The sequence below is a fragment of the Schistocerca cancellata genome, chromosome 2 (genome assembly GCF_023864275.1).
Source record: "Schistocerca cancellata isolate TAMUIC-IGC-003103 chromosome 2, iqSchCanc2.1, whole genome shotgun sequence".
Lineage (NCBI taxonomy): Eukaryota > Metazoa > Arthropoda > Insecta > Orthoptera > Acrididae > Schistocerca > Schistocerca cancellata.
This window is the reverse complement of record NC_064627.1, coordinates 59,303,343-59,330,442: the sequence shown is the minus strand read 5'-3', so window position 1 is coordinate 59,330,442 and position 27,100 is coordinate 59,303,343. Positions and strand designations below refer to the sequence as shown.

At 43.6% G+C, this 27,100-nt stretch overlaps 1 protein-coding gene across 3 annotated transcripts in view; it reads left to right on the top strand.

The window, feature by feature from the left end:
- The window catches only part of LOC126161331 (uncharacterized), a 681,344-nt gene that overhangs the window by 273,093 nt on the left and 381,151 nt on the right, over positions 1-27,100 (top strand). Inside the window, exon 1 of one of the 3 annotated variants that reach the window (XM_049917092.1) lies at positions 15,213-15,452. The exons of the other annotated variants lie outside the window; for them this stretch is intronic. The gene's annotated coding sequence lies outside the window, so the exon portion shown is untranslated. Of the gene's footprint in view, positions 1-15,212; positions 15,453-27,100 lie in introns of those variants that run through there. 3 annotated transcript variants of the gene reach the window in all.

Sequence of the window (27,100 nt, the reverse complement as noted above, 5' to 3'; positions counted from 1 at the left end):
ATACAATACCCGATAACAAAAAGACGTCTTATTTGTTATTTTATTTGGTAGGGTTGAAACTGTTTCCACTCAGCACCACAGTCACTTGGACATGACGTAGCCCAGATATTGGAATGCAATAGAAGATAGCTCTTACGAAAAGATTACATTATAATTTATGCTCTGCTAGGATTTGTACACATTCGTTTTGGTACCAGTTACACGTCTTAGGGCGTGTCTTTGAACGGTCTTCAGAAAAGCGTTGTTGTTAGGTTAGAGCTGGAAGGAAATCGGAATTTACTTGACTGTGTGGTTTTAATGGAAACGTGACTGTTTTCCTTAAATAATTCCGCAGATTGGAATCGTACCTTAACGTGCTATTTTTAGGCGCTAAATGACCGCCGTGCTACACGTACCAACGGATGCTTTGTTCCGTGAACCGTGACGGAGCCAGCTTACTGTAATGCGAACAGAGACCTCAGGAAGCGTAGGGCGTTAGCCCATACCGCCATTCCTGCGGTTCCCCTCCCGCCTCTACAGCGGAATATGTGCACATTGAACAGTCCCAGCATCTCCGTTGCGGCCATTCAGACACTGCATAGTAAAGGAAGGGAGAAGTAAAGGGGTTCATCTTCACGCATACGATGAGCCAGCTATAGACGGAGAATAAGCTGAGATTTGGGAACAAAATCAGCCGTGTCCCTTAACAGAGAACTGTCCCAGCAGTCTTATGGCCGGATGGTACTCTGAATCATTGACCTCCCGAGTGCATGTCTATGCTTACTTCAAAAAGTAAATAGGAAAATCTCTTTCCCCCCTCACCCCTCAGATCTTCCTTCTGCTGACCCGAAAGGTAGAGATCGCATGGTGCAACATTTAGATTGTATGGCGGATCAGCATCATACACATCTGTGCGGACTTGGTCAGATTGTCGGAACCATTTCGTTACAGCTAGACGCCACCTTCCATTTGGTCCAAATACGAACATAATAGACGCTTTGTCCTCCATAACAATCGTACCGCCCCTCGTGTTTAAACTTTGCGAGCATTGTTGTAGGTGCCGCACTATTTGACTCGCACATTATGGTGCACGTGTTATCCATACCGCAGCAGAACTGTGCGTGCGAGAATCCCGAAACGTGTACTGTCTTCTGACAATCCGTCAACCTCGTCGATCAACGGTTTTTAGCGAGGGACGACATGTGTAACTGCCTTTCTGAAGTCTGTGCGTAAGTAGGGAAACTGTCCCAATACACTGATAAATATTTTCAAATAAAATGAAACTTTTCAGAGAATGAAATAAGCGAAGAAAACACAGAGTTATTTCTTTCTACAGAAAACTAACTCATATTACATCTGTTTAGGGTAACACGTGAACGACGTTATTAACTTCTCACAGTTGAGGTTGACACTCAAGTAAAATTTTTTAAACGATATCATATTCGCCGTTGACTGTAGAAATTATTTATTTCGCTGTTGCATTTTCGGCCTTGGGGCTATTTTCAAGTGGTACTGCAGAAGCAAAATCTTTTGCAGTGCCTCTTGGAAATGGTCCAAAGACGGGAACTACAATAGTGAAATAGTAGTTCGGAAATTAATTCCGTTTCTATTATTCTCGGCGGCACTGTTGCGATCGCAATTTCGCTCATTGATAGTAGTATCTTTGGTACAAGCAGAACGAAATGACGCCATTTCGAGCTCGCTCTGTATTCTATGTTTATAATGACATCGTTGATCGAAAATCCCGCCGCATGTGAACTGAGATCTATGAACCGGTTTTTGGATGCTAAGAACGTTAAACCAAGTGACATTCATAGACAAATCTTCGAGGTTTCTGGAAAAATTGGTGAGAAGATGGGTCCGACAAGTTAAGGGAGGGCGCGATCAAGTGCATGACGAAGATCGAAGTGGACGTCCATCTGTGGTTTCTGATGAACTGGTTAGTGCAGTCGAAGAAATGATTCCAAGAAGCCATAGGTTTGCGATTAATGCTATTGCTGGTCAACTTCCATTTCATGAACAGTAATTTACGAGATTGTTACTGAAAAACAACATCAGATGGGCAACGCCGTTGATTTTTTTTGACACGTTAAAGTGACGATGGCGAGAAATATTTATCCCAGTTAGTCACGATGAATGAAACTCGGGTTGGTTATGACACCCCTAAAAAGAAAAGGCAATCGATGGAATGGAGGCACACTTCGTCCCTGGCAAAGGGTAAACCCAAGCAACTGTTGACACCCCGGAAAGTCATGCGCACAGTGTTTTGGGACAGACAAGACAATTTACTGGATGACTGTTTACGACGGGGTGAAACAACCAATAAGCATATTTATTGCGAGACTCTTAAGAAACTGCGCCGCGCAGTACAGAACAAGTGCAGACGAATGCTCTCAAAAGATGTGGTTTTCGTTCACCACAACGCCCGACCACACGCTGCGAACCTGACAAAACAACTCCTCCAGAGCTTTGGCTGGGACGCTTGTGGTCATCCTCCGTTCAGTTCCGACCTCGCTCCTAGTGATTTTCATCCCTTTCGGCATCCGAAGTCGTTCCTTGGTTGTAAACGCTTCAGCAACGATGAAGAGACAGAAGAACAATTTACCAGGTGGTTGACAACACAGGCGGTAACATTCTATGACGAAGGAATACATAAACTTATACCAGGCTATGAGAAATGCCTGGAAAATTACGGGGGCTAGGTTTAAATGTAGTGTAACTGTTACAGATTTTTGTGAAATAAATTGCTTCCTTTATATACGTTCGATTCTTTTTTTAATTACCAAACGGAACTTACTTTCCGAATTACGCTCGTGATTTCTACAGTCAACGGCGAACATGATGTTCTCCAAAAAAAAAAAAAAGACGTTATTGTTGTTCGGCTCCTAGTATACAGCTTCCTGAAGACGCATTCGTGGGTCCGAGTCCCATCTCAGGTATGTTTCCGAGTCATTATGGTCTGTAGCTCTTTGCTGTCATTCCGATCAAAGGCTTTTGCAAAATAAAAAAAAAAAATATGTTTCCTGTTTCCCACTTCCCGCATTCCCCTCATCTGCTTCAATACAATTTTCCTTCCGTGAGTGGAAATTATTGCGAATATCCTTGTGGGAAAGGCAGTTCACACATTGGACTGTGATTTTCATAACTCCGAATGTTTATAAAATATTGTATTTAACATTTGTAAAGTTAGTAGAGAACAGACACACAAAGGTACGGCGAAAGTCTCTCGACGAGACGCGTACAGAATTTCAGGCCCGCCACACTGTGCAGTCGACGTCCTCGAACTTTGCAGCTCGCGCCGGCCACCGCCCGCGTGACCTTTGTCGCCGTCTGCGCGGGAGTCCGTCCCGTGTCGCTGGTCCGAGACCGGCAGCCGAGTCGTGCGCACCGGAGACGTGTGCGTGACGCTCCGAGGTCAGCTGGGCCGACGACTTCGACATTACAAGAAACATACATGCGTTGTCGCCCTTTATTATCGGTTCACACACCCCTCCCTTCGCAGTATAGCGAAGGATGGCATCAGCCAGTGCAGGACTGGTTTTTGACGTATCACAGCGTGATACCTGTGGCGATAATGTAATAAAGTAGGTGTTATCATTCTCAGCGGTGGTACAGTCCTGTTGGAGTGAAACGTGCGCTCATTGCGCAAAAAAAAAGGGCTGCATTCGGATTCGGTGCTCCTCCACATCAGCTGTTGCTCGAGACTGAGTATTTGGGAAGAGGAGTAACCCAGTCATGGTTTCACCATGTCGATTTGTATTTTCTGCAGGTTCGAATGCACATATACGTACATTTAGCTTCGTATATTAGTACGATGTTTGAACATGGTTCCCTGTTATCACTGCTTTTATTTTCCTAAAAAAATAAAAGGTCCAAATGGCTCTGTGCACTATGGGACTTAACTTCTAACTTCTGAGGTGATCAATCCCCTAGAACTTAGAATTACTTAAACCTAACTAACCTAAGGACATCACACTCATACATGCACGAGGCAGGATTCGAAACTGCGACCGTAGCGGTCGCGCAGTTCCAGATTGTAGCGCCTAGAACCGCTCGGCCATTTAGGCCGACTTTATGTTCCCAGATCAATCTCGTAATATTACCCTACTGATTACGGGACACTAATCCCTATATTCCTTTCTTCCACATACATCACAAAAGACACAAAGGATAATTATCCTAAGCAATGAAAGCAATCTTTAACTCTAAAACATTTTGTCCACTCACACTGGCGACTTAATGATGAAGTTTTAAATATGCATCGAAGAGTCTGTCAAAAAAGGACCAAAATTAGTCCATAAAAAAATATTCAAATGTGTGTAAAATCTTGTGGGACTTAACTGCTAAGGTCATCAGTCCATAAGCTTACACACTACCTAACCGAAATTATCCTAAGGACAAACACAGACACCCATGCCCGAGGGAGGACTCGAACCTCCGCCGGGACCAGCCTCACAGTCCACGACTGCAGCGCCTAGACCGCTCGGCTAATCTCGCGCGACAGTTAATCCATACTTGTACGTTAACTATGTAAAGAAGAGAGATAGTGATATACATTGTTCAGTTAGTGCCTGAGGCATTTCAGTAGCTCATCCGGTGGAGAACCGCTCCTGAAGTTTAATATAATAAGCTGTAAAGAAAAACAGTGTTTCATTAAAAATATTTTTCGTTGTGTATGAAAAATAACGGTAATCAACTGAGGAGAATTTTTGGTACTAATCATTGCCTTTCTGTTGTGAATTGCGCGACTTTATATTGGGGTATGACACAGGCATTGTTAAGGCAATGGACCTCTAAGTGGAATATACGGTATTCGAACTTAGTCCTTTCATCCGGATTTAAGTTTTCCTTGGTATCCATAAATCGATTTTGGCAGGTTCCAAGACGGTTCCTTTTAAAGGGACAAGACAAATTTCTTTCCCAACCCTTGTCCAGTGCGAGCACGTGCTTCGTCTCTAACGACCTCACCGTTGAAGGTTTGTTGAAGCCTAATCTACTTTCCTTCCTTTGTTGTATTTTCCTTCTAGTAACTTTTCCGTTGTGTCAGATTCGTCTTCAAGACTGAATGAGACCTTTATATGCTACATATCGCCACGAAACACTCTTCGTTCACAGTGGAAGTGCAAACATGACTGAGACGTAAAGGGTCGGTTTTTCGTTATGTTATAATTAACGGGTTGGCGGAATTAAAGTGCTACCCTTCAGTTTAGTAAGGATTAACCACTTTGTCTAAAGTGTTATCGAATGCACCACATGATAGTAACAACAAGTTTCACGTGTAACGCTTGAATCCACTGTCTACTGAATAAATTGTTGCCACCGTATCTGTGTTCCTGTCGTTGAATTTAATCGAAAATGTAACCTGCAGTTTTTCTAGTTACGCTAATGTGGGTTAGCAGTTTGTTCTGCTGACCGCTTCAATTGTGTTTTTCTTATACATACAGTACAATTACATGTATGAATGCAGAGTCTCGCGGCGATAACATTGAATAAAATGTTCTCGGGTTTCCAACCGCGTCAATTGGTTAAAACTACACGAGATTTCGGCCAAGCACTCCTTGGCCATTGTCAAGTGTCATGACAATGGCCAAGGAGTGCTTGGCCGAAAGCTCGTGTAGTTTTAACCAATTGACGCGGTTGGAAACCCGAGAACATTTTATTCAGTACAACTGCAGTTTGGAGGGAAGTTTCAGAGGTTGTGTAATTTTCTCGCACTGCTTCACCATTTCAGACTTAATGGATTGGTGCATAAGTTCGTAGCGTTTTTCTTTTGCATGTTTCTATTCCGGTTGGTATGGGGTTATTTATCGATTTTCATTTTTAATTTGTAGTTGACTATTGTTATTTTAGTTTACATATTGCAAAATTAGGAAACAATGAGTGAAGCTTCGGATGCTAGAAAATGAAGTGCCAAGCCAAGAAATCGTTCCGACATATTCTTCTGTTTCAGTTCACTAGAGGGTTCAAATGGCTCTGAGCACTATGGGACTTAACTTCTGAGGTCATCAGTCCCCTAGAACTTAGAACTAGTTAAACCTAACTAACCTAAAGACATCACACACATCCATGCCTGAGGCAGGATTCGAACCTGCGACCGTAGCGGTCGCGCGGTTCCAGACTGTAGCACCTAGAACCGCTCGGCCACCCCGGCCGGCTCAGTAGGGGGGCAACAGCAGCGGAGGACGCCAGATATAGTTGTGCCGTGTGTGGGGATAAAACCATTGGACGGAGTATAGCAAGAAAATTGGTTTTCTGGTTTTAAGGAGGATCGTTTTGACATTAGAAAGACATCCCGGGATTGTTGAAGATCATCTACACGCATTAATCCACAATGATACACGTCGTTTTACTCGAGTACTGGCAAATGTGATGCACTGTGACCATTCCACAATCTTGAGACATTTCCATGCGGTAGGGAAGCTTAAAAAATCGGCTGTATCGGTACCAAATGCTCTAACATTAACCCAAAATCACAAAAATAGCGAGTGGCCAAATGTGCTTCTCCTCTTGCTCGTCATCAATAGCCTCGTTAGCAACAGCGACCATTCCTATCCTTTATCGCTACTGTGACGAGAAATGGTATCTTTATGCTAAAGTAAAGAAAAAAAAAAAGGAATTGTTGAGCCCAAACAAAGACCTGCGTGCATCCACAAAAAATAATGTTGTGCATTTGAGATACAATTCGAGAACAACGACCAGGAAGACTGCGGTGAAGGGATGCTACTCCACAATAACGCTCGTCCTTATTCTGCTGGACTGACGAGAAATGGGTTGGGAAGTGATTCCGCACCCGCCTTATTCACCTGATCTTGTGTTCTCAGATTTTCACGTTTTCCAGCGAATAATCTTCAAAGAACTTTCTTTCTAGATGAAAATGCACTTCCAAAATGGCTCGACGAGTTCTTCGCCTCAAAACGACGTGATTTCTGCAGTCGGGGAATCGAAAAGCTACCCCAGCGTAGGCAGAATATTGTAACTTGAGAAGGAGAATGTACTATTGATGACTGAAGTCTCTGTTAAATGTGTCTGTTGTCGCTTACATAAAAACGCTACGAACTTATTCGTCACGGTGTCGCTCACGCCAGCAGTGATGCAGCCGAACCATCATATTTGCTAAGCGGGTTGCATCCGCCCGTTTCGCAGGAGCGCAGTGAACTCTAAAACAGGAAAGCCGCAGCAATTTCTTCCCTCTAACATCGCATTCCTTAGGTAGCGGTTCCGTTCATCTTCTGCAGTGATGACGCTAATCAACGTAGAACGATAGCAGAGTGGGAGGAGGTAGGGGGGCAGATGTATTAGAAAATCTAGTTTTCTGTGGGAAACGAGGAAAGCGGACAAGTTCTTCGAAGCCGAATCTAACATGCTCAGTGTGACTTTCTGAAAATGATTTATGCTGAAACTCTGATGAACATCACAGTATAGTTGGCCTTGCTGCATACGATTCTTTTAGTTGCACATTCTGGCGTACATGCTTTATAACTGTTCCCATTTGGAGACTTCGTTGGTCTTTGTCATTGCGGCTGTCGCTGGCAGGTTACGCTTGGGGCCTGAAGATCACACTGTTTAGTTTAGAAACCGGTAGCATGTGTTAAAAAGAATAAAAGACGTTGGATTCCAATAAGCTGTTGGTATTACCATTATTCAAGTACGTTTGGTATTGGTCAGTGATAGCGAAGTACTTCACTTGGTGATCAGCTTTTTTAATGGTGGATCTGAACTGATATTGAAAGCATAGGCATAATGCCTTTTTGGGATGGAATAAGTCTGTTAAGAAAAAAGTACTCTCAACGCATTGATAAACCCTTGGAAGTCAACACATAGTTTTCATGTGATGAGCGAGTACCTTAGACAAACGTTTCATGATTCTGCACTTGGACGTAGAAGGCAGTGCTTGCGTGTCTTATAACTAACGGCAGTGAAATGCAACGTACGGCAGCTGCTTCTATGTGGCGTGCACTATTAGGACATAGCTTCTTACTAACAACTCCTGCGCAGTCCAGTTATTTCAGTTGGCATTTCCCCTAATGCGGTATGCAGCAGCAAAGGAACTGCCCAGACGTCATCCCAAGTCGTTTTGTAAGTGTCTACCCTGGAAGCTTTCACCTCAGCATGCGTGATGTCCCGCGCGTTATTTCGTCAACTGTGGTATTTCTCCGCAAAACAATGCAAGGGAAATGACGTCATTACCTACCGTTTAGGTACGCAAGAATCGTTCGGCAATCGCTCTGCTCTGTAACTTGCACCAGTGATGACGTAGCTGCGGGGAAGGAGCTACAGTGTGGAAGTAGCTGAAGTTCCATGTCCTTAGAAATGATTCTTACTAACGCTGGTTGAGAATCATAGTAACGCTTTTCTCGCCGTGTTCCACCTACATGTACGTAATTATCCTGCAGTTCCCACATACGTGTTCGGCAGAAAGTGACTTGCCAGATTTTATGAAGTCAGTGACTGTCTAACGAGAAGAGATGAGTCACATCTTGTCTATAGGATGACAGTTTCCGGCAAATTACAATTTTATGCTTAAAAGAATGGTAACCGTGTTATTAATGCGATATTATTTTACCACATGTGGCCAACGCAGCATACTCTGTCAGCGGAACTCTTGTCTATGCGATCTCAGAATACATTCGGAGTTTTGTGTATATCCTGGTTTCCTTCTGTCACAAACACAGTTTTACCGGTGTTTGTCTTCGATTTAAGAAATTTATTTTGATGTCATATTCCATGTTCCTCGACGTTTCTCGTATGCGAGCGATCACTTCCATTAAACTACTTGGAGTGATATGGTACTGAAAAAGAATGAAAATGCAAGCCGTAGTGATTACTGTTCTCGAATCAAGTGAAAAGTTCTCAGGTGTACGAATTGAGGAATGACTGAAGGTGACATCGAACATGTTTACATGTATCGGCAGTAAACTGTTGTTTAGAATTATCGTAAGTTGATGTTTTCTACTATGTGGAACTTGGCTTTGGACACATTGTCATCCGCCAGACTTAACATTGTTATTACAAGCTCTACATATGAATAATTACACTAGTTCATCTGGACTAGGATGGGTAAACGAAATTCTTCATGGTCTATTCAGAGGCTCCGTAATTTTTCACATGGAATGATTTAAGGAAACTTAAATTTGGCTTGTCTGACGGAGATTTGAACCCCCGCCATCCTAAATGCAATTAGAGTGCTTCAAACTTTGCACCACCTCATACGACGATGTTTCACTTAAGAAATGTTGGTTACGTGTGTGTGACAAAGGTATATGTACCAGTTGTATTCATCAGTTGTACATCCGTGTTAACTGCAAAAGTACTGAAACTTCCTGTCAGATTAAAACTGTCTGCCGGACCGAGACTCTACCACTTGCCCGCGAAAGGCAAAGGTCCCGAGTTCGAGTCTCGGTCCGGCACACAATTTTAACCTGCCAGAAAGTTTCATATCAGCGCACACCCCGCTGCAGAGTGAAAAAATTCATTCTGCAAAAGTGCTGTTCGTTATAACCGATGTTGAACAGATCAAATCAATAACTGAAGAAAGGTGGGTAATAGTTGGATGAGGTGTCATAGTAGATCGAAAACATACGTGCTATCAGTGCTTCAGGCAAATCCGCAGGAAAGCAGTTGGAAGTTTGCGTGCCCTGTGCCCGCTGATAAGTCTGGATCCCATGCTGCTTCCACAACTTGACTCTATCCTCTACATGACTGTAGTGTGTCCGCTACTAGAGTATACTTCCGTAGGGTGGGGAGATACGATATGAAATGAGGAGATCCTCCACAAAATCGACGAGGACAGAAATATGTGGAAGATATCAAGAGAAGGGACAGGATGGTAGGACAAGTGATAAGATCTCGGAGAATAATTTCCCTAGTGCAAGCGTTCTAGGGGAAACAGAGATCTGAATATTTCAGATAAACAATGGAAGACGTTGGTTGTAACTGCTACACCGAGATGAGAAGGTTGCTACGTGTCACGTAACTTCCTTTCGCGATACCTCGCCGAGATCACTAGAGTTCCTCTACATTGCAACTATTGCCACCAGACCGTTCTCAAATTCTACACAAAAACGCGGCGGTACGAGAGCTGATTACTCAGAGTGTTAAGCAGAAAAATTCACAGCAACGCCTGGACAAGACGGCCTGATCTACTCCTAAAACTATACTATTGCGACAGTAATTACAGGGTTATTGATGATCACCTGTGTTGTGTCAGAAGGTGACTGCGCGAAAACTACAAGACTAAAAGAAAATAACACAGGATATTGCGTGTCTCTAAGTTTTCGTTCGGAAAACGCACCGTGCTGAAGTTGCAGGAGGATGAGCAGGCGTATAAGAACACTTAGACAAACCGTCCGCTCTGTATTGTCGCATCGAATTACTTCTCGTCTGCAGATGAGCAGATTTCCAAAGCGGGTTGCTGTTGCGCTTTCTTTGGTAGGTGACAAATGCCCATGTTGAGCACCTGTGATTTGGATAGACACTTACAGAGATGCCCTGTCCAATGATGAGTGTCTCTTTTCTGTGAGTATTTTAGTTCTCATGCAGTCGTCTTCTGAAGCCTCGAAGGTACTGATGAATAACCGTTATTCACGGGACAAAATGAACTGCAGACATATCAAGGGTGGCACCACAGTCATATTATAACCGAGAAACGGGGAGGGGAGAACAGTAATAGCGTACACTCCATTAACCTTATAAAACTCGATCGAAAAGTTTCTATTCGATGGCCGTACAGTCCAAAATCAGCATGCCAATCAGGCAAAATCATCCTGAGTATTGAAGGAATTATCTCACCGATACATCAGGTTGAAGATACCCGGTTGGTAAAACAACGTGTCCTGCTGCGTCAAGAACACCATAATGCCTGCTGCACATCCTGCGTCCGACAGGAATCGTCGACCCTTCAAGAGGTAGTCGCGTGGGGAGAGAACAAGACTATAGGGCGGCTGCTCCAGTGTCTCCTAATTGAGTTGAAGTAACTTCAGCGTGCGACATTTGCGGTACGGGGTAGTGCGTCATCATGAAACAGCAGCACCTCTCGTTGCGTACCATCCCACAACAGTGGCTTCGAAAGACATGTTGCCGCTTACACATTCTTCATTCCCCGATGGATGTCTACCTGTGTTTGTCCTTCGACAGCCAAGAAAAGAATAACAGCTCTTTGGTCCTGTTTCGATGCATTTGATACAAACGTCGTCATAGCTAATGTTTCCTCACCTGTCACACGCACGTCGGAAAGGCGCGAATGCCACACTCATCCCTTGCCTACTTGTCGGTGCTTATACGCCCGCATCGGAGTCGTGCGTTGCACATACGTTGCAGCGGCGCCCTCAAACGAAAATTTTTTGATCGCCCCTTACACATGCGGAGCAGTGGAATAGCTGCACGTCTATACGCCATTCCACACGTAGCACCACAATTAAACACTGATATGCACTATTGCTTGACAGTACTCCTGTCACATTTCTACAGCATTCACTCACAGTGTAATGTGCATGGATCTACATTTCCCATAAATAAACCATTAATCGGTTACATTCTGATGCCGAATTACTAAATAAAAATTTTATACAGTATTCCTTTTCTGAAACTATCTCGTCTCCGTTGCACACGGGATGACTCTTTCATTCTGGCACCAAAATTTTTTGTCAAAGTTTCCTGGTTAGCCTTAATGTCCACTTCTGTGCAACAAATCCTGGGACCTTTTCGCGAAGTTGATATTTCTATGCATTGCTCAAAATATTGCAGTACTTGCTGCCTAAGAGACATTTAATGATGTAGTCAATAAAATATTTATTTTGTGTATTTTGCTTCTTGACCTCTGAATCCCATTCTTTGAGTCCTTTTGTCCTGCTGTATCTGGCACACCATCGACTTACTCAGCTTCCACATTTAGCTTTCACTTTCCGTCACCTTTTCTGTCAGTACTGTCGTTCTTCCCTCTTGCTCATCGCTAATAAATGTAATGACGTTAGCACCAGCCGTCGCTGCTGCCCACAAAGGCATTTTCCGTGATGACTTCCCACACTTGCACTGCGAGTCAACATCTCACACTGCTTTGAACTGTATCGTGACTGTATCCATTCACGTGACCAATTAAATCGTCGCTACGGCCGGGTATTTTGTCGAGTAATAATGTAAACTAGTGTAATACACGAGATATTTACTTACATGCTTTCCGGTTCCGGGCGAGAACGTCTAAACTCTCTTCTTCCATAACTCTGCAGCTTTAGTGGTAATGTTGTTGCATAAAAAAGTCTTCCGCTGTGCGAGCAAGCTCCATCCTTGGGCACATACGGAAATGTCCAATCACCTGTGTTTCTTTGCATTCACACTGGTCGTCTTAACCACGCTCACTTTGCTTTTTATGACTTCCGTCCGTAATCTATTCAGTGATCTGCAAGTACTGTACTGCAGCTGCTTCCCTTGTCTTTCTACTTTCGGATGCTGGTTTGTATTTTTCACAGTATCCAACCATAAAGATAAGCGGTGGCTCTCAGGTCGGCCTTTTAGCGGTACTGTGCGTTGGATACAGCTCTTCCCGACTCCGTGATTATACATTAAGAACAGTGACCCAGTTTGCTACTTTTGCCTCTCTGTTTCACTGGATAGTGGCTGATATTTGGTGGTGCTATGGACGCAGGTGGGTAAATTTTATGGACACATGTAGGACTCACTGGCGACAATCCTGACTGCCTCATGTAAAACGACTTCATTTTTGTTGGAGTGGTAAGACACCTCCCACATTCTCCGGCTGCAAAACAAAGTCTCTTTGCTGATGATCGAAGAACTTCAGGCTGTGATCCCCATGTTGGTCCAGTCAGTTTACGTATAACTTTGTTCCTTGAACATATTTTTTCCTTTCAGCTCATTGCCAACGACTAACCCTTCTATCATCGGCAAACATCAGAGAAAGAATACACGAAACGACGGGAAATAAAATGGAGACACCACCTACAAAAATAGTTTTGCAAATAAAACCAAAATAGTTGTAAAACAATATCCATCGGATAAGATATCCACTGGTGTCCAGAACACATGTGGGGATAGTAACTTTGGACCTCTTGGATTGACAGGTCCGGTAAATTTCTACGAACTAGCTGTATACTTTAGAGAGGGATGTGGTTGTTGTTAAGTTTTATTCGGGTAACGTGTTTGCTTAAAGTTCCAAACAGATGCAGCGCAAGTTTTTACTGCTGATAACGGATGTTACACAATAATTGGAAATGGGTAAATGTGAGTCTCGTGCAGTGGTGAAAACATGATTGTTAAATAAAAGAGGAGGGAGGGGAGAGATCGGTTCCATGGTGCCAAATGAGGTCATGAAGTGTTTGCACCAGCATCAGGTCCGTTCATTACTGGATACGTGAATATCGTCGTGGTGCGAGGACTGCAGATTAAACACGTTCCAGACGCGCAATACCATTCATTGCTGACAAATGTTCGTCAGCTGGATGTGGGCCGGGTGCTGCATTTACTCCCTCAAGATTAAAAGTGATAGAGAAAGACCATTTCAAAATCGCGTTGAAAAGTTCGAACATAATCGAAGGGACTTCTGACGTTGTTATCTGACCATACACGCAGCATGGATTCGCTGTAACACTTATGGTGGCAAAATTGGCATCAAGACAGTGGTGTGACGAAAGAGACATTCCGCTGAAAAAACCTAAAACCGTTCTATTGTATGTAAGCAAACACTGGCATCTGTAACATATTTGAGGAATTTTATTATATGTACAACTGCTTCACTTGTTTTTATTTGTTATTCAACAATAGAGTTCGGACTGTACTGGACCATCTTCGTACTGTATAAAACATGATCAGCTGAACATCATACAAACATATCCTTACAATATGACCACTTTTCACAAGTTTTGTGTAGCATGAAGTTGTCATATTGTAAAGGCAGATTTGTACGATGTTCGTCTGATCATTTTACTCGTATGTGGTCTAGAGATGGTCCAGCATAGACCTAAATGAGTTGCAAAACAAAAAAAGGAGAAGTGCAGCAGTTATACATACAATGAAATTCCTTTAAAATCATGTTTTCGGTCGGACATGGTTTACAAGACAGAGTGTTCCTACCGAAACTGGAACGAGGAGTCATCCACTATCCTTATTTCTAGAAAATACACTTATTTCAACGCCGTTATTCGTTATTTTATTACCTTCAGATCACCTGTTGTACGCAGCGTCGACAGTCTACAGAACATTCGTATTTATTCAGTACCTGCCTTAGAGAAAAATATGTAATAATGTATGTAAAATTCCGGTTTGGGTCCTACCGGACAACGCGATGTGCAAGGGTCATTTTCGTAGTTTTGTTTTGGCTTTTCTTTATTCCCTTATTACTTTCATTCAAAACGAGCTCATTTCCGTTGGTGAACACACGTTGTTCCGGGCTTCGTGAGATTTTCCGTGACGCCAGCTGTCCAGTCGTGAATTTTCTTTCTAAATTTTTCTTTGTGTGTGGCGCATCAAATTGCGTTACAGGTCTTCTGTTAGTCCATCGATCTTACCTGTTTTCCTATTTTAGCTGAAACCTGTAACCCGAAGATGATAAAACAACGATCAACAAACTGAAAGCGAATTATCTAGATTATCAGAATGAGATTTTCACTCTGCAGTGGAGTGTGCGCTGATATGATAGTTCTGCAAGGTTCGCAGGAGAGCTTCTGTAAAGTGTGGAAGGTAGGAGACGAGGTACTGGCAGAAGTAAAGCTGTGAGGATGGGGCGTCAGTCGTGCTTGGGTAGAGTGATAGAGCACTTGCCCGCGAAAGACAAAGGTCCCGAGTTCGAGTCTCGGTCCGGCACACAGTTTTAATCTGCCAGGAAGTCTCTAGATTATTCTTACATTCATCGTACTTGGAAATTTCTCCAGCGGTTTAGTGTTTAAAACATTTCTGTAGTTTGAATAACAACGCAATTGCTACGGTCTATCCGGTATTGAAGTTCCCGCTTCAGCAGTCTGAGTTGTCTACAGAATCCGGAACCGTGAAATTCCGAGGATCCCAGCGGGCTGAAAGCATTGTTTGCTCGGCTTCTTAATTCGGCAATAATGTCCGGGGATTTCCGCCAGATGTCAGGCCGGCCGCTGGAAACGGAAAGTGGTCGCGGTGCTGCCCGCTGTACAGTTAGCGGCGGCTGCGGCGGAGGGCGGCTACGTCACAGTGGTGACGTCACGGCGCCCCCCCTCCGCCGCGGCGCGGCGCGGCGCGAGGCGCGGCCAGCGACGGCGTTCGTTCCAGTAAGGCTGCGGCGGTGTCGGGAGCCAGGCGGGGTGCGAGGGAATGCTGTCAGAGGCGAACCACCTGCTGGTACACGGGGCGACTGCTATCACCTGGACACTCTGCCGGCGATCCTGTGACACGAGTCGCCAGTGAAACGGAACACTGTGTGCACAAGGCTATACTACTCAGTGACGCACGCTCTCTTCAAGCTCCAGACACCACTACCATCTATTGGAGAAAATAAACTGGTGAGTCTTTGCTCTCGATATAACTAATCTACCAATGTCATCCTCTACACATACTACCCATACCACCAGTTCACAGCTTTGTATAGCTCTGTCATTAGTGTCACTTCTATCTGTCCAATTTCCACTGCGTATTCTTAATGTTTGTCTGGACGCAGCGAAATCTCACGTCATGTGTAGGCGTAGAAAAGAAGCTGGCAATGGCGTATATCGATTGTCACAATGCACCTAATGATGGGGATGATACAACTGTGTCCTAATTTGTCCTCCCATCATAATCACCAGTTGTACCCAATTGTGTTTGTCAGAACAAAAATAGTCGAATTTCTATATATTCCTTAAAAGATGTGGCTTCCTTCCGAAAACCGTTCTTTTACTTTGAAATAAACAGTTACTTCTATTGTTTAGTAAATAGCTATTTTGTCTCCCTAGAGCATCATCAAGTTGCATCACAACAAAGTATGCTTATCGCTTGTTATATTCCACAAGTCACTATCTGAGAACAACCGAAGGCTCCCTAGTAAAATTGTCTTGTCACTTGTTGCTTTCTCTCACAGTGACGTATGGTACATAACATACTGTAAGCATAATATTTTTACCTTGATAGAGCTTGTGATGTCAAAGAGGAAGAAATTATAACTGCTGAATAGTGAAATAGGGTTTACTTAAAAAAAAAAATAACAGAACAGCCTTCGCAGGAAAATTAATTCCTTTAAGGTATTCACAGACGCTGTAGACCCGAATGTACGAAAGATTATCTATCTACTTTCATTGCATTTTTTCTACCTAATGTATTCTCTTTCTACGCTGATGTTGTGCGTCACAGAACAGTCAAAAGATTCAGTTATCTATTTTAACGACGAATTACTTCAGGGGCATTATCGAAGGCACTGATTTGACGTATTTACTATTGATAAATCTTTTTGTCTTTACGCATGACGATCTTGAGCAAGCATGAGGAATTCTCTCCCCGACTGTCTTCAAGTCGATCTTTTTCAACGATGATCCTGACCTCTGTCTTTCTCAGACAGTGATCTGCTAACTGAGCCTTTAGTACAGGTCGACGTCGATCTTAAATCGCAGTGACAGTCTTCTACTTCACCCAAGTCAACTATGCATGTCCAGCCCTACTTGGAAAGAATATTTAAAAGAATTGTCACAGTGTTCAGAAGTGGTACCAAAATAAATAAATCTATCTTTCCGTTGTCCGTCGCTCGTGGTCTCGCGGTAGCGTTCTCGCTTCCCGAGCACGGGGTCCCGGGTTCGATTCCCGGCGGGGTCAGGGATTTTCACCTGCCTCGAGATGACTGGGTGTTTGTGTTGTCCTCATCATTTCATCATCATCCCGGAAAGTGGCGAAATTGGACTGAGCAAAGATTGGGTAATTGTACGGGCGCTGATAACCACGCAGTTGAGCGCCCCAAAAACCAAACATCATCATCATCTATCTTTCCGGATCGTGGAAAAATTTGAAACAGTTTCCTGAGGCGGGCGTGCCTCGTTCAGCTATACACTGCCACCCATGAAAGGATGCTAATGTCCGTGCCTTGGGCTTGTACATTTTTTTACCATCACAGAAGGGTTTAAAAGACTGATTCTTGGTTACTGCTGCCTGAAGTATTTGATGACGCGTCTACGGTCATGATAATTGAGAAAATACTGTCGTTTGTATTTATGTGCCGATAACGAAGCAAATACAAATATTCAGATTAAATCGGATAATATGACATTACAGGGAAACCTGAAAAGTGAGACATGTAACAATTACTGAATCAGTACGATAAACTCAGCAGTTAATCAACTGCTTCGCAGAAGAGCACCGTGTGCTACCCAATATACGTGCACTTACAGATGCAGATAAAAAGCTGTGGAATTCTGTGGACTAATCGAAAACACTATGAAAATATTTCAAGCCAAAGTCTTTGACGACAGTCTCTCTTAGATTCACAGTACCTTGACGACGGATAAAAATTGATTTCAGTGTCAACCAGCGGCGACTAGTATGATCTAATATCGGTACGGACTAATTACACGAAGCTGTCCAGTGACAGCAGCGAACATTTGTGTAAATATTTCGATATTTTTAATTCTTTGCTTCAGTAATTGCTGATTTGATTTCCATAGCATTTTGATCATGAAACGTTTAAGAACTCTTCTCTAAATCGCGTTACTCCTCTGACTTTCTACGTTTTTAATGGATCAAAAACTAAATACATATTCCAGTAATATTAAAAGTGTCAGCTATAACAAGGTCCGACCAACTGCAGCGATTTATAGTATCATGGTATGAAATGTTGCTTAATCCTAATTGTTAATATATCATATGAGGTGATCTGGTTTACTAAAGCAACAAAAAGATATCGGCTGTTTGTGAGCTGTGGAAAGCGGCTTAAGGGCAATGGAAAGTAAACATTGCTAGTTATTTTCGTACTCTTCAAACATAGTTGGAAGTTGGGATGAGCATTTGAAACTAGTCATAAGCTAGCAGTACGCCTTGTCCAAAGAAGCGAAGGAAACAGAAGTACAGAAACTCACTTTGCAAAACGAATGATTAGCATCTGCTGTTGAATCGGAGTCTCAGAATAATATACGGAAATAACAAAGTTCTGATCGACTTTATTATGACGGTTCCTCCTTTTCGCTCTGTTAAATGTGATAGTGTGGCTACTGCTGTCTGGAGCACATTTGTTCATAGAAATCTCAGTGGAGGTCATTTTGTTAAGATGTCTGCACACCGTTTAAGGCAGTAATCTGGAGAGTGATTTGCTAATGAATGTGTGCTGAACTAATTCGAAATAAATAATTTAGGTCGATTGAAGAGGTAGTCTCAAAATGTTTTGAATGTGAGGGCACAGAGGCGATTGTATGTTAAAAAAAATCTCCTGCAGTGTACCCAGCTTAATGAAGTTCTTAACCAGATGGTACATTGTAGCGTTGTAGTCGAGTGTAAGGGGAATCACTTCCACTTTTAAGAGAGTCGAAGATCGTATTCGAGATATCGGGCAGAGAAATTTAAATTTTAAATTTATTAGAGGTACTTAATGTGGCACCGAGAAATTTTGAATATAAACTGCTTGAGACCAATCCCCTGGTTCGGAAGCAGGTTCCTTCCTCGGATATGGCCTCTGATTTTTCTCATGACGTATGAAATATGTATGGTCAGAGATTCGAGTCACGTCCGTTGTTCGTTGCATTTACATTTCTAGAGACGTTTTCCGATCGATTTGTTGGTGCTTCATGTCATCCGATTTTGTTCAGTGGTATCATTTCCATAGCTTTGAATATTCTGAAACCGTTAATAGCTTAAGACTGTTTTTGGTATCGGAAGTGGCATCCTTCTGTTAAGACTGGTGCGCACACAAAAATACTTGCAGCTGGATCCGTCACGTAACATCGTGAATTGTTCAACAATTTCGTTTTCTTTTCTTCTGATATTACTCGACAATGACCGAGCGCTAGCGTTCACATGTCGCTCAGTGTATAAAGCTGGTTTGCTGTAATCTTGGGTGACATAAAACATAGTCGTAGCCTATAACGAATTTTGTCAACGTATATACATACTTTTTTTGATGCAGACTGCGATATTTGGGAAGCACACAGAAACATGGAAAGACTCTCTATAGATCTTTCAGCGCTTTGCACAAACGATTATGTTATTTGTATGGTATTTGTATTGTACTGTGAGGTGAGACCAGGGGAAAGAAATAAGTATTAATCAAGATAGATTATTCTCGGTAGACACTAAACGAAATGCAACGCATGGTCTAAGGTTTCGATTATTTCCTACCTTCAGAAATGGAAAATATGCACAAATGGTTCAAATGGCTCTGAGCAGTATGGGACGTAACATCTGAGGTCATCAGTCCGTTAGACTTAGAACTACTTAAACCTAACTAACTTAAGGACAGCACACACATCCATGCCCAAGACAGGATTCGAACCTGCGACCGTAGCAGCAGCGCGGTTCCGGACTGAAGCGCCTAGAACCGCTCCGCCAGAACGGCCGGAGGAAATATATACACCAATACCATTTATAATAAGATTGAAATTATAGAAATACGGGCCTTCATTTATTCAGAAAGATATGCGTCCTGTAATTGCTTAATATAATACCAACAAGCTTTAGCACCACACATTTAAAACGCACGTACTTGGGACGCTACTCTGGTTCAGGTCTCCAAAAACGTGTTTCTCCGTAGTTGAAGTTAGTGGTGAGCAAATCTCCTTCAATGTGATGAGAGTTGTTTGCTCAGAAACCAGCAAACGTATTCCAAGATTGACCCATGCTTGGTTCTTAGATCATAAAATTATTGCGCCGTTGTCCTCTGATTTACTTAGAAGAGAGTCTGAACATGCCTTAATGCCTTAAGAATACCTTGATAGAGAAATTCATCACCATCTAGATTCTAGCCTACCGTTATCTAGGCAAATCTGTGACATTTACACTCCTTGAAATTCAGCGACGCTAGGAGTTTCTGGCTTTGTCTTTCAGTAAACGAAAAGAAAGTAGTACTGCGTTGTTTGCTGCACAGTGTAGCCGCCTCAATTGGACAGGTGGTCTTAACTCTCACCATTTGGACCATTATTGCGAAAAATGAATTTTACGCCCAGAGTTCAGGTGCTCAGTATAGGGGATTATTGAAAGTGCGTGTGGAGGGCAGTGCTGTGTTGGCATTGTTGATGATTAATGTGAGGAGTTAGCTGATCCTTTCGAAAAATACATTACTAATCGGTTTCATCGACCACTGGAGGCACAAATCAGCATCATCAGTGCCTTATGTTTTCATGTTCTCATATGGGTAGATCACATAACTAATGAGGAGGTATTGAATAGGATTGGGAAGAAGATAAGTTTGTGGCACAACTTGACTAGAATAAGGGATCGGTTGGTAGGACATGTTCTGAGGCATCAAGGGATCACCAATTTAGTACTGGAGGGCAGCGTGGAGGGTAAAAATCGTAGGAGGAGACCAAGAAATGAATACACTAAGCAGATTCAGAAGGATGTAGGTTGCAGTAGGTACTGGGAGATGAAGAAGCTTGCACGGGATAGAGTAGCTGCATCAAACCAGTCTCAGGACTGAAGACGACAACAACAACAACAACATGTTCTCACTTCATAAGACGCCTCTTACAAATAAGTGATGCAATAAGACCAAGTAAGACCTTTGGGCTCTATCCCAGGACATTGGGGTACAGTGACCACCAATTGTAACAGAATTTTGTTTCATTGCAAATTCGCGTTATGTTTTACTATAAAAGCTACCCAGTCATCTCGACACTGTTAAGAATATTCGGAGCACTGGCATTTGTAGCTGACCGAAAAATAATTCTACTGCCACCAACGTACACCTCCAACTCGAATGATTGCTAACCGAACGAGCCTGGATTACATTCCCGGCCGGGTCGAATACTTTCTTCGCTCGGGGACTGCTCGTTCTCTTGTCCTCGCTTTCGTATTGTCGTAATTGACATTCCCCAATGGAATGGCCGTATGGGCTCGTTCGAAAGACGTTTAAAAAACTTGTATATCTCGCTAAGTACCGTAAAGACAAGATAAGTGGTCAGGGGCTGGATAGAAAAATATAGATAGTCGTTTTTCTCTCGCTCCGTTTGCGAGTGGAAAGGGAGAGGGAATGGCTAGCAATGATAGACGGTACCCTCTGACGTGCTTCGTATGGTGGCTTGCCGTGTATGTACGATGATGAAATGTGTATTATGACATCTGTCATTTGTGCTGTATGGTAAATCAAATTGAGCGAAATGCAGCATGAGGATTTCCACAATCTGTCACATAAAAGAAAAGTTGTACAGAATTATCAGGTATGACACTAGACAGATGTCCGCTCCCGGTAGCTGAGTGGTCAGCGCGACAGAATGACAGCCGGCACGGTAGCTCAGCGTGTTCGGTCAGAGGGTTAGCTGCCCTCTGTAATAAAAAAATCTGAGTAAATGGATCAATAACGAACTCCAACGGGCGTCATGGGCGTCCGTCACGAACAATTGCACCGAAATCTAACGAACAAAATGAGATTACAAAAAAAAAGAAAAAAAAAGAAAAGAAAAAAAGAATGTCAATCCTAAGGGCCCGGGTTCGATTCCCGGCTGGGCCGGAGATTTTCTCCGCTCAGGGGTGGCTGCTGTTTTGTCCTAATCATCATCATTTCATCCCCATCGACGCGCAGGTCGCCGAAGTGGCGTCAAACCGGAAGAGTTGCACCTGGCGAACGGTCTACCCGATGGGAGGCCCTAGCCACACGACTTTTTTTTTTTTTTTTTTTTTTTTTTACTACACAGATTAGATTTTATGGGGCGGATGAAATGGAAGCATTATCTCCGAGTGAATCGACGTCCGTGGTATACTAGTATCACTGGTGTGTGGTAGATCCTCCTCATTGGACTTTTGCACGGTGCAGCAGCAGTGTTTTGGGGTGAGGTGGCGACTGCTGGCCGCGGAAGAGGAAGGTTCCCCAAGGCCAGACTGCTGCCAGCAACGTCCCACATGGGAGGCGGCCCGGACAATTAGCGGCGGGCCTACCAGCTGCCTACACGGCATTGTCGCACAGGCCTTGGCGGGCGCGCCGTGGGGCGGCGGAAGCTGTCGCCGTAGCCGGGCTCCCTCGCTGCTTCTGCTGCTCGCTTCTTTTGCACGATGCGGGGAGATGGCCCCCACATGAAGATCAGTGTCCGAACATCAATTTCCTAAAGCACCACGACGTAATTCTCAAAAAAAAAGTAAAATACACTGCCTGACCAAAAAAAAAGAAGCACCCAAAAGACATGGTCGGATGTTTTGTGTAGCTTCGTGCATGTACGCACCACCGGCGCCTATGTAAATGATTCGAGTTACAGTTCTCTGTAACAGGTAGAACGGCCACCAACTGCATTAGTGCATCAGGCCTGGTAGGATATGTAAGAGGCATAGACCGAGTCAGATCTTGAGTGATCAATGTGTAGGGCACGGAGGTACCGTGTACTTGTCTGACATAGCGTTACCAGCGTCTCAAGTTTGAAGGAGCTTCATTATGGGCCTCCATTTGGTCAGCTGGTCGAATCGTGCAATATTCAGATTTGTAGGGCATTCGGCTGAGACAGTGGTCCGATGTTGGACTGTATGGAACGTGAGGGCAAGCATACTCGTCTTCAAGGTTCCACGACAAGGGAGGATCGCCACCCTGTGCACCAAGCTCGTCGTAACCGTTCCACACCTGCACCTGCCATCCGAGGACAAGTAGAGGACTCCGCGCAACATTGTGTGTCATTTCACACCTCTGGTTAGAGATTAGCAGCATCCAGATTGTAATATTGCCGTCCTATGCGTAGGCTAACGGCTGCATTTGGAGTGGTGCCATGGCTGGAAACCAAGAGGCGGCTGCTGAATGATGTGGCATTCTGTTCAGCTACAATTCGCGTTTTTCGCACTCTGAATGGTCAACGTGGGCGGCTATTTCGGCAACCTGGGCAGAGGTCTCACTCTTCATATGTTTTGGAGACGCACATCAGCGTCAGTTCTGGCGTCATCTTGTGGGAGTCTACTGAAAGTGATTGAGGTATGTCAGACCGAGCACGGACATTCTGCGGCCTCATACGCTACCTCTTATGTGACAGTACCTTGGTGCCATTCTTCAATATAACTCTCGTCCACAAATGGCACGTCTCTTTGAACTGTTATTAGGTGTTAACATACTCATGATATGTGAACCCGGTGACGTATACAGTGAAGAGTTCACTTCCCACTACATCACGTAATAGAAAAACAAGAAGCAATGTCACGGTATGTATAACTAACTATGCATCCGATTTTGACGGGGGTGCCAATTAAACATGAAATATGGGTACCACAACTGACGTAGATGATAAAGGTTTTCGCCAACATACTAAATGAAAGTAGAGGTCACTATAACAATCCACTTTATTATTAGACGAATTAATGTGATTGTGGGCGCTGGAGGAACGATACAGATAATTACAAAAGGATGCAAGAGTACAAAAATATGTACGAAAGATCTTGACGAGCCAGCCCCTGTAGCCGAGTGGTTCTAGGCAATTCAGTATGGAACCGCGCGACCGCTACGGTCGCAGGTTCGAGTCCTGCCTCAGGCATGGATGTGTGTGATGTCCTTAGGTTAGTTAGGTTTAAATAGTTCTCACTTCTAGGGGACTCATGGGCTCAGATGTTAAGTCCCATAGTGCTCAGAGCCATTTGAACCATTAGATCTTGACACAGGTGGGTGATTTTGAAATACGCCTAGGTCCATATTGAGTACAGCTAGCCGGCTGTATGGATTAATTCAGAAAACGAAGCTTTGATGTGGAACAGATAACTTCCAGGTCCCCTCGTCAGGAAGCGTGCACACGCGGTCCATGCTTATCACTCTGCAGAAACTCGGGTGCAGAGGATGGCCGCAGTAGTGGCGAAGTTCAGCTCTAAAGTGAAGACAGTTCCCTCTATAGTACTAAAGTGTCTATCTGCAGTCTCCTTCTGACACGAGGTGTCTTTGCCCTCTTCTGCACAAAGATCTGGCTGGTTCTGTCAGCGCCACAACCTCGTAGCCAATAGCAGTGTACTTTCACACTTTCTACCAATGAAAAGTTCACAACAGTTACAACAACTTTCTTCTTCTAACGAAACTGCCATGGTTAACAAATACTGCTCAGTTTTCTCTTAAGAGTGGGCGGTAGAGAGAAATTATCTCTCACTATACTTGCGTTTTTTTGTTTCGTCCAACACGATCAGCTGCTTGTTGGCACCCAAGAGACTCCGCCGCCGCTATGAAAGTAATCGTCATGAGCCAGCCGCAGGCCTCCGTACTAAATGTAAACATCTACAGCTGCAACGTCCACCGCTCCCCAACGACTATGTCCCACGCTGAGCTATTCCCTCCGCAGATCCCATCTTTTCTAAAGAGTTTTCTTTAACTCCTCACACACTGAAAATCTGCAGCGTGTCGGGCCCTCTCGGTCTGCCACCCTACGGGAACCGCCTGGGATTTTCGTATCTGTCCCCAGCACACACCTGACTAAGTCCTGGCTTTCAACAGAAACCTTTTTATGGTTTGCGCACAGTACTCTCCTTGGAGCTCTTGTTTATACCCATAGCTGGCTAGCCATTCCAAGTTATGCGAAAACCCTACAATGATTCGTCACCGTACAGAATTAAAGGAAATTGTACTGTTTACCTTACCAGTCACTGGTACTAGATTTAACTGTGTGCGCGCTTTCACGCAGCAGTACTAATTTAAATTGATTTGGTGTCTTCTTCTCAACAATTATTTATTAATTAGGTTACGGAGTAGTTTTAGAAAAACTGCCCATAGCACCATCTTCGTGATTTTGGGGTATTGCTGTGGTCAGTGCGATCACCACATCTGTCCCCGGCGGAACATGTGTGGGACTAGTTACAATAGTTGTTGGCGAGATAGCCTCAGAGGAGGATAAATCGGATTTATGGCACCTTTCCCAACCCAATCAGTGTATGCATTCAGGCCAAAGGGGGAGCAATGTCATACTTATAAGTTGGCTATTGCTGCCAAGTCCTTTGTAAATTTGAATCGGTAATCACTGAAATAGCATGTCATACCCACTCAAACCGTGAGGTTTCATTTAGTTTCCAGTTCCCCTTCTGGGTGCCTCCCTTTTTTCTGTAGAGTTCCACGTTTGAGATTAGATTTCAGAACGCTATTAGATACAAAACCTTTCCAACGTAATTACGTATTGGTCGGTAGATGAAGCTGAGGATTCTACAACAAGGCTAGAAGAAATGATTATACACAAATCTTTTGTTATGTAACGATTTTTATTGGATTTTCTGAAATTGTGAACATTCAGTTCAATAACAACTGCATAGCATCATAGCTTTCTAAGCGTGAAATCGATTTGAATCTCATTAACAACAACATTTTTTTTATTTACATGCCATGTTAATAAACAAATGGAAATGTTAATAAACAAAGATTAAATAATAATTTTAATAAAAGTAACACATACTTACATGAAAATAAAGTACAATAAGTCAAAATTCCCTACAGAAAAAGGTGAAACATGATATAGGAAATAAAATAATTTCTTCTTTATAGAGGTAGAATAGTATTACTGAGATGTATTTTTTAGTTATCTAACACAATTGTCTATGTCAAATATTAATTTATTTTAGTATTACCAGTGATCAAAACTAGATGTAATTTTTTGAAAAAAAAAATTGTGATTTTGTATTTGTTAATTCATATTTCTATTTATTAATAAACGTAAAATTTAAGCAGAAGATCGAAAAAATTGCTGCTAGGAAGATCGAACCAGCGATTTCACGGTAAAAACATATTACGTTACAGACAAATTGTTGATAAACTAGAAATGTTTTATTCTTAAAGGCGCTCGGAAATCTTCTAATCTCGATTTTTTTTAAAAAATAGATGTCTAGGTGTTGAATTTCAAACTCCGTAGATTTGGGGAAAAAAGTCGAAAAGAGTCAGTCCGCAAGGTCCCCTTGTCAGCTGAAATAAAGGCTACTCTAGTAGGCTGCGCCTCTCAAGTTCGCGAGAAATCTATGTTCGAAATCTTAAGAGCCTGTTGAGTACTACACCTCAACGCCAGCTGTCGAGTAGCGGCGTTACCGCGACTTCTTGTTAAGGCAGCAGAGTAGACGTCTGCGTCTGCAAACGTGCCAAGCAGACAGCTGTCATCGAGTTTCTTTTGGTGGAAAACCGGAGCATCGCAGATATTCATAGGCGCTTGCAGATTGTCTTCGGAGACCTGGCAGTGAACAAAAGCACGGTGAGTCGCTGTGCGAGGTGTCTGTTATCACAGCAATAAGGTCGCGCAAATTTGTCTGATCTCCCGCGTGCCGGCCGGCCGCACACAGGTTGGAACGTGCGTGCTCGTTGCCACTGACTCCTTCTCCGTGGCAACGCAGGGCCTCACACAAGCCTTGCACACTCGAGAGGGGCTCCTAAAACTTCATCGGCCACTTATTTCTCGTCCACTCTACAGTGCAGAGCTCGCATCTTCCGACTTCCATGTGTTTGGCTCAGTAAAGGATGAAATCCATGGGAAGTAGGACGTGGATGAGGCGGAGGTTGTTTGATGCAACAAGATGCTGACCCGACCGTCGACCAGTAGAGTGGTACCATGCGAGCATACAGGCTTGCCAATAAGGTGGCGTAAGTCGGTGTCTTTGAACGGAGATTATTTTGAAAAGCAGGGTTGTGTAGCCGAAGGAGTAGGGAGTAGTATGGTGTATTGAACTCCTGAATAAAATCATCGTGAAACTTTCCTGGCAAATTAAAACTGTGTGCCGGACCGAGACTCGAACTCGGGACCTTCGCCTTCCTGTGAGGATAGGGCCTGAGTCGTGCCTGGGTAGCTCTGATGGTAGAGCACTTGCCCGCCGGAGGCAAAGGTCGCGAGTTCGAGTCTCGGTCCGGCACACAGTTTTAATCTGGCAGGCAAAGGTCGCGAGTTCGAGTCTCGGTCCGGCACAGAGTTTTAATCTGCCAGGAAAGTTTCATATCAGCACACACTCCGCTGCAGAGTGAAAATCTCATTCTGGAAACATCCCCCAGGCTGTGGCTAAGCCATGTCTTCCGTATGCTCGTACCTTCGTTAACAGACTGCAGTGAGATACCGTATCAACTGCTTTTCCGAAATCTAAAAAT